Consider the following 7,723-nt stretch of genomic DNA (forward strand, 5'->3'; position numbering starts at 1 on the left):
CAATAAAGTTTTCCCTTCCTGGGACAATGAATTCACGGTGTTCTTATTTCAATTTCCAGGAGTGTATATCTGTGGGGCATTCGCACGTGGCAGTGGATCGATACTGAAGTGAGTGGGAACTTCAGGGCGGGCATACTAGTCGTCTCGAAGGTTTATGGTCGATCACTGCAAGGAAGTATCGTTGTATTGTGTACCAACCACATCGTGACCACTTTACATCTGCGGCAGTCATCCGAGAGCAAGCAATAGACTATCTGCAACGTTCTGTGCCACGTTCTAAAATGTAAAATTTGACGGCCGGAAATTTCAGAGTTAATAAAATGTTCCGGGCTATTATACCGTGGTCGAATAGATTTCACATTTATACCCATCATTTGCTTCCCATCTGCGAGCGACTTTTTCGGGGAGGATCGTAGCTTCTCCGATTGTCCGATTCACACCCTAGCTCGCTGCTAACTGCAGCAGTATTCCGTGTAGGCGTGCTCCCGCGCAATGAAATAACGTCACTTGTTTTTAACACCTAAATGGTTCAAATGGCTCTAAGCACTATGGGACTTAATATTTCAGGTCATCAGCACCCTAGACATTAGTCTACGTAAACTTAACGAACCTAAGGACATCACACACAACCATGACCGAGGCAGGATTCAAACATGTGACCGTAGGAGCAGCGCAGTCCCGGACTGAAGCGCCTAGAACCGCCCGGCCACAGCGTCCGGCTGAACACCCCAGCGCAATTGGCCGCTGACGATTGTTGTCTTCTGCTTTTATCTGTCGCCCCATGGTGAAAGACTGGTACATATCTTCTTTAGCACCGGGATCCAAATGTTATTCAATTTCACGCCCTCCTCCTTTCCACTGAAATTCGTGGAGCATTTTACAATCTCTGTGGCCACTCCGTAAGACCTTTCGTGGCTTGTGGCTGCCAGTACTTGAGCCGTATGAAAATGAATGTAGTGGTCTTATGGCTGCAAGGCATCTTCCGCAACAGCTCATCTGTCAGTTTCTCCCCTTCTGCAATACTGCCTTTGTGCTCTTGTAGTCGTCTTTTGACCGTTCTTTTTTAGTCCCTACTTACATCTCCTCACAGTCGTATGGAATCCTATAAATTCCTGATTTTTCCAGCGGTTTGCGAGCACCGTTGGCTAATTTAAAGTCATCCCGTATCTTCCAGGTGGGTCTTTAGGTTACGTTTCTTCAAGATTTTTTTCCTGTGCGCTCAGTAACGTCCTTAATCAAAGGCAGAAAAACTTTTAATTTCACGGGCACTTACGTATCGCCACGAGTATTGCGCCACGACTTTAACGCTCTGTTTACCCCAGCAGACTAATAACCATTCATTGGGGAGACGCTTTAATTCCGTGTCAAGCAGCTCTAGTTCACCGATGTACCTTGTTCTATACGCCAACGTTTTTCTGATGCCTCGCCTTTGTTGTGAGTGGCTGTTTGAATCCCAGTGCAGGTAACGGGCTGTGTGCATGGGTTTTGGTAAACTGTGCGACCTAAGCTGCCATCTTCTATCTCGACAACTAGCACATCAAGAAAACCTAATAAATCGCCTGCTTCCTCCTCCAGGGTAAACTGAATCTTCGGATTCAGATTCTCCTGAATGCGACCTTGTTGTTCTCTGCCATGCATCCACACGTAGCGGAACCAAATATTCGGTTTTTGTTGGCATTTTCCTAGCCTGCTCCTCGAATTTTTCGATAAATAAATTAGCTATAATTGTACTTAAGGGACTCCCCATATCCACGTCATACGTCTGTTCGTAGAACTCATCGTTCCATTTGGAATACGTGGTTTCGAGGGGATATTTAAAATACTTCCATTGTATTGGTCAAAAAACGACTAGAACAAAACCAGAAAATTGTACAAGGTTCAAATGGCTATAAGCACTATGGGACTTAACATCTGAGGTCGTTAGCCCTCTAGACTTAGACTACTTAAACCTAACTAACCTAAGGACATCACACACATCCATGGCCGAGGTAGGATTCGAACCTTCGACCGTAGCAGCAGCGCGGTTCCGGTCTGAAGCGCCTAGAACCCCTCGGCCACAGCGGCCGGCAAATTGTAGAAGGGCGGAGATAGACAGACCAGCTGTTGCAAAACATGTTTTGCAGTCAGGAGACCATCTCATTCATTTTGATAGGATGCAGGTACTGGCAGTCCCAAATAAATTCCATGAATGGCTATACAGAGAGGTCACAGAGATTGTAGAACACTCCAGGAATTTCTGTATGAAGGAAGATGGCGTGAAACTGAATGACATTTGGATCCCGATGCTGAAGAAGACGTGTATTAGTCTTGTACCATGGAGTACAGCACCAGTATAAGACGGCAGACGAAATGGCCAGTTACCCTCGGGTATTTAAAGCATGTGACGTCACGCCACTGCGCAGGATGACTCGTACACGGATTTTTGCTGCAGTCAGAAGCGAGCCATGGTGTATATCGGACACTGTGAGATGCTACGCTCCCCCTTGAAAACGCCTTCCGCTGATGAGGACGAACCATTGGGTTCAAAACTGGTTCAAATGGCTCTGAGCATATGGGACTTAACTCCTGAGGTCATCAGTCCCCTAGAACTTAGAACTACTTGAACCTAACTAACCTAAGGACATCACACACATCCATGACAGAGGCAGGATTCGAACCTGCGACTGTAGCGCCTAGAACCGCTCGGCCACCCCGGCCGGCCAATGGTTCGCATGCTGACACTTTTTGATGGCCCAGCACTGCAATCCGCAGCAGTTTGCGGGATGGTTGCACATCTGTCACATTGAATGATTCTCTTCAATCGTCGTTGGTCCCGTTCTAGTAGGATTTTTTTCTAGCCGCAGCCATGTCGGAGATTTGATGTTTTCCCGGATTCCTGATATTCACAGTACACTCGTGAAATGTTCATACGGGTAAATCCCGACTTCATCGCTACCTCGGAGACGCTGAGTCCCAGCGGTCGTGCGCCAACACCACGTTCATTCTCACTCAGATGTTGATAACCTGCCATTGTAGCAGCAGAAAACCGAAGTAACAACTGCACCAGACACTTGTTGTGTTACGTAGGCGTTGACGACTGCAGCGCCGTGTTCTGCTTGTTTACATATCTCTGTATTTGAATACGCATAGCTATAGATCACGAATGTAATGTTAGAGACAGTCGTTGTTCCCGCGAACTATACGCGACTGGAACAGGAAAAGGAGGTAATGACAGTGGCACGTAAAGTGCCCTCCGCCACACACCGTTGGTTGGCTTGCGGAATATAAATGTAGATGTAGATATACCAGTTTCTTTGGCACTTCATTGTATATTACTTTCGCTACTCAGTCGATCCGTTCAGTCTCATTAGGAGACAACATCCACATTACCAGGTCCGCGTTCCGGCCCTGGAGGCTCATTCAATACGAATCGTCCGCCACTTTATCCCCTGCCATATGGAGTCATTGGATGCTGTATGGAGGAGCATAGAGTCAGCACACCGCTCTCCCGGCCGTTGTCGGCTTCCGAAACCTGTCTGCTGTTACTTCTTGTTCACATGGCCCCGCAGCTGTCACCAGCGGGGTTTAAGTGTCGTCCAACCAAGGAGAAAATTGCTGGGACTAGTGGGAATTAAACTTGAGTCATCCGCGTCGCAGTGGGACACACTAACCACACAGCTATGGGGGCGAATAACAGAATCAACACTGCCAGACTGTAAGTTGAAACCCGACAGCCATAACTTTAAAACAGTTAAAAAAATTATATATAGAAAGGACGTTAACAGGAAAACTTTCAAAATTGGAAGCGATGCATGTGTATTGATGATGGCCCCGTCTGAGCTCCGTATTCAGGTAAGGCTTCGTTAGTAATGGACTCAATATCGGCCATTAAGATTACAGAGCAGTAGTTAATTAATTATTTACTTCCTTCTAGTAGCTAAACAGCGCGTGCTCTTGGAGAAAACGTCAGGACAAATTTGATGTATGATTTAAAAGTTGCTGCTCCGCTCGTGTCCACACAAGAGAACTTGTTTGATGCCGTTCGTACAGCTTACGCAATGCAATTTATCACATCAAGGGAAGTAATTTATATTCATTCCAGATTCTCACTGTAGCGCATTTTCCCGATAAATACAACCTTTTGAGCCTACTGTCTAATATTTTATTTTGTCCGTCCTCACAGTACGTCGTCCATTGCGCCAGTGCTCATTAAAGCGAAACTTTGTGAAATTTTTTGTTCAAAGAAGAATATTGGCCCTTTCATTTCGTAATAACATCACATATACTTCCGAAGTTTCCGTTGTAATTCCTGCGGTGTCGTACTTTTTTCCGGAGAGAGTCGCGCACCTTTCATTAGGGCCGCAGCAGCCGCCGCGCGGCTCTGGAATTGGTTTCCCTCCCTGCGCGGCCGGAGTTGTCGCTGCTCCAGTTACGCTAAACAAAGAGCGCGCCGCACACCAGGGGCTGCGGGGGCGCGCAGGCGATTGCAGGGTGCGGCGGCCGCCCGGCATGTGTTTATCTCGCCGGCCAATGGGATCTCCGGCCGGCGCGGTGGGGGTAATTGCAGGCCAGTCCGCCGCAGGACACGCAACCCGGGCTGTGCACTCCGCCGGCGGCGGTGGCGGCCGCTCGCTGTGTAGACTGTCTAAGCACTCTGTCACGGCGTGACGTTAAGTTTGCAAAAGCAATGCGTGCGTATAGAAAATTAAATTTTACACACAGTTTGTTTTTTCATCGAACTTGATCCACGGTGGCGAACGTGACCAAAACAATCCGCAAAATTGCAAAAAAAAAGGTTTTTCTTAGATAAGTAGAAAACTATAGTTCCGATCGAAAAATGTTAAATGAGGAAGTTGTTGTTGTTGTTGTTGTCTTCAGTCCTGAGACTGGTTTGATGCAGCTCTCCATGTTACTCTATCCTGTGCAAGCTGCTTCATCTCCCAGTACCTACTGCAACCTACATCCTTCTGAATCTGCTTAGTGTACTCATATCTCGGTCTCCCTCTACGATTTTTACCCTCCACGCTGCCCTCCAATACTAAATTTGTGATCCCTTGATGCCTCAAAACATGTCCTACCAACCGATCCCTTCTTCTAGTCAAGTTGTGCCACAAACTTCTCTTCTCCCCAATCCTATTCAATACCTCCTCATTAGTTACGTGATCTATCCACCTTATCTTCAGTATTCTTCTGTAGCACCACATTTCGAAAGCTTCTATTCTCTTCTTGTCCGAACTAGTTATCGTCCATGTTTCACTTCCATACATGGCTACACTCCAAACAAATACTTTCAGAAACGACTTCCTGATACATAAATCTATATTCGATGTTAACAAATTTCTCTTCTTCAGAAACGCTTTCCTTGCCATTGCCAGTCTACATTTTATATCCTCTCTACTGCGACCATCATGAGTTATTATACTTCCTAAATAGCAAAACTCCTTTACTACTTTAAGTGTCTCATTTCCTAATCTAATTCCCTCAGCATCACCCAATTTAATTTGACTACATTCCATTATCCTCGTTTTGCTTTTGTTAATTTTCATCTTATATCCTCCTTTCAAGACACTGTCCATTCCGTTCAACTGCTCTTCCAAGTCCTTTGCCGTCTCTGACAGAATTACAATGTCATCGGCGAACCTCAAAGTTTTTACTTCGTCTCCATGAATTTTAATACCTACTCCAAATTTTTCTTTTGTTTCCTTTACTGCTTGCTCAATATACAGATTGAATAACATCGGGGAGAGGCTACAACCCTGTCTCACTCCTTTCCCAACCACTGCTTCCCTTTCATGCCCCTCGACTCTTATTACTGCCATCTGGTTTCTGTATAAATTATAAATAGCCTTTCGCTCCCTGTATTTTACCCCTGCCAACTTTAGAATTTGAAAAAGAGTATTCCAGTCAACATTGTCAAAAGCTTTCTCTAAGTCTACAAATGCTAGAAACGTAGGTTTGCCTTTTCTTAATCTTTCTTCTAAGATAAGTCGTAAGGTCAGTATTGCCTCACGTGTTCCAACATTTCGACGGAATCCAAACTGATTCTCCCCGAGGTCTGCATCTACCAGTTTTTCCATTCGTCTGTAAAGAATTCGCGTTAGTATTTTGCAGCCGTGGCTTATTAAACTGATAGTTCGGTAATTTTCACATCTGTCAGCACCTGCTTTCTTTGGGATTGGAATTATTATATTCATCTTGATGTCTGAGGGTATTTCGCCTGTCTCATACATCTTGCTCACCAGCTGGTAGAGTTTTGTCATGACTGGCTCTCCCAAGGCCGTCAGTAGTTCTAATGGAATGTTGTCTACTCCGGGGGCCTTGTTTCGACTCAGGTCTTTCAGTGCTCTGTCAAACTCTTCACGCAGTATCGTATCTCCCATTTCGTCTTCATCTACATCCCCTTCTATTTCCATAATATTGTCCTCAAGTACATCGCCCTTGTATAAACCTTCTATATACTCCTTCCACCTTTCTGCCTTCCCTTCTTTGCTTAGAACTGGGCTGCCATCTGAGCTCTTGATATTCATACACGTGGTTCTCTTCTCTCCAAAGAGACCTCTCCAAAGGTCTCTTTAATTTTCCTGTAGGCAGTATCTATCTTACCCCTAGTGAGATAAGCTTCTACATCGTTACATTTGTCCTCTACCCATCCCTGTTTAGCCATTTTGCACTTCCTGTCGATCTCATTTTTGAGACGTTTGTATTCCTCTTTGCCTGCTTCATTTACTGCATTTTTACATTTTCTCCTTTCATCAATTAAATTCAATATTTCTTCTGTTACCCAAGGATTTCTAGTAGCCCTCGTCTTTGTACCTACTTTATCCTCTGCTGCCTTCACTACTACATCCCTCAGAGCTACCCATTCTTCTTCTACTGTATTTCTTTCCCCTATTCCTGTCAATTGTTCCCTTATGCTCTCTCTGAAACTCTGTATAACCTCTGGTTCTTTCAGTTTATCCAGGTCCCATCTCCTTAATTTCCCACATTTTTGCAGTTTCTTCAGTTTTAATCTACAGGTCATAACCAATAGATTGTGGTCAGAGTCCACATCTGCCCCTGGAAATGTCTTACAACTTAAAACCTGGTTCCTAAATCTCTGTCTTACCATTATATAATCTATCTGATACCTTTTAGTATCTCCAGGATTCTTCCACGTATACAACCTTCTTTCATGATTCTTAAACCAAGTGTTATCTATGATTAAGTTGTGCTCTGTGCAAAATTCTACTAGGCGGCTTCCTCTTTCATTTCTTAGCCCCAATCCATATTCACCTACTATGTTTCATTCTCTCTCTTTTCCTACACTCGAATTCCAGTCACCCATTACTATTAAATTTTCGTCTCCCTTCACTATCTGAATAATTTCTTTTATTTCATCGTACATTTCTTCAATTTCTTCATCATCTGCAGAGCTAGTTGGCATATAAACTTGTACTACTGTAGTAGGTGTGGGCTTCGTATCTATGAGTAAGTTATGGAGCTTAAAAAGATCTATCTATTCCTTTTTTATACGTATCGATTTATTTCTTACGTTTCGAGATATTTCGAAAAAGAAACCATTATCAGTCCGTTTGTCTATAGTTCGTAAACATTAACATTAACATTAACCATATGTGCTGTAACTAAAAAAATGAAAAATTAATAGATATTCATTATATTTAGAGATATATCGATTTTTTTAAAGAAAGGCGCTCTCGACAATTGACTAGATCTTCTCAGTGGATGGCCTTACAGTAACGGCTTT

This window comes from Schistocerca gregaria, chromosome 5, assembly GCF_023897955.1.
Source record: "Schistocerca gregaria isolate iqSchGreg1 chromosome 5, iqSchGreg1.2, whole genome shotgun sequence".
Taxonomy (NCBI): Eukaryota; Metazoa; Arthropoda; class Insecta; order Orthoptera; family Acrididae; genus Schistocerca; species Schistocerca gregaria.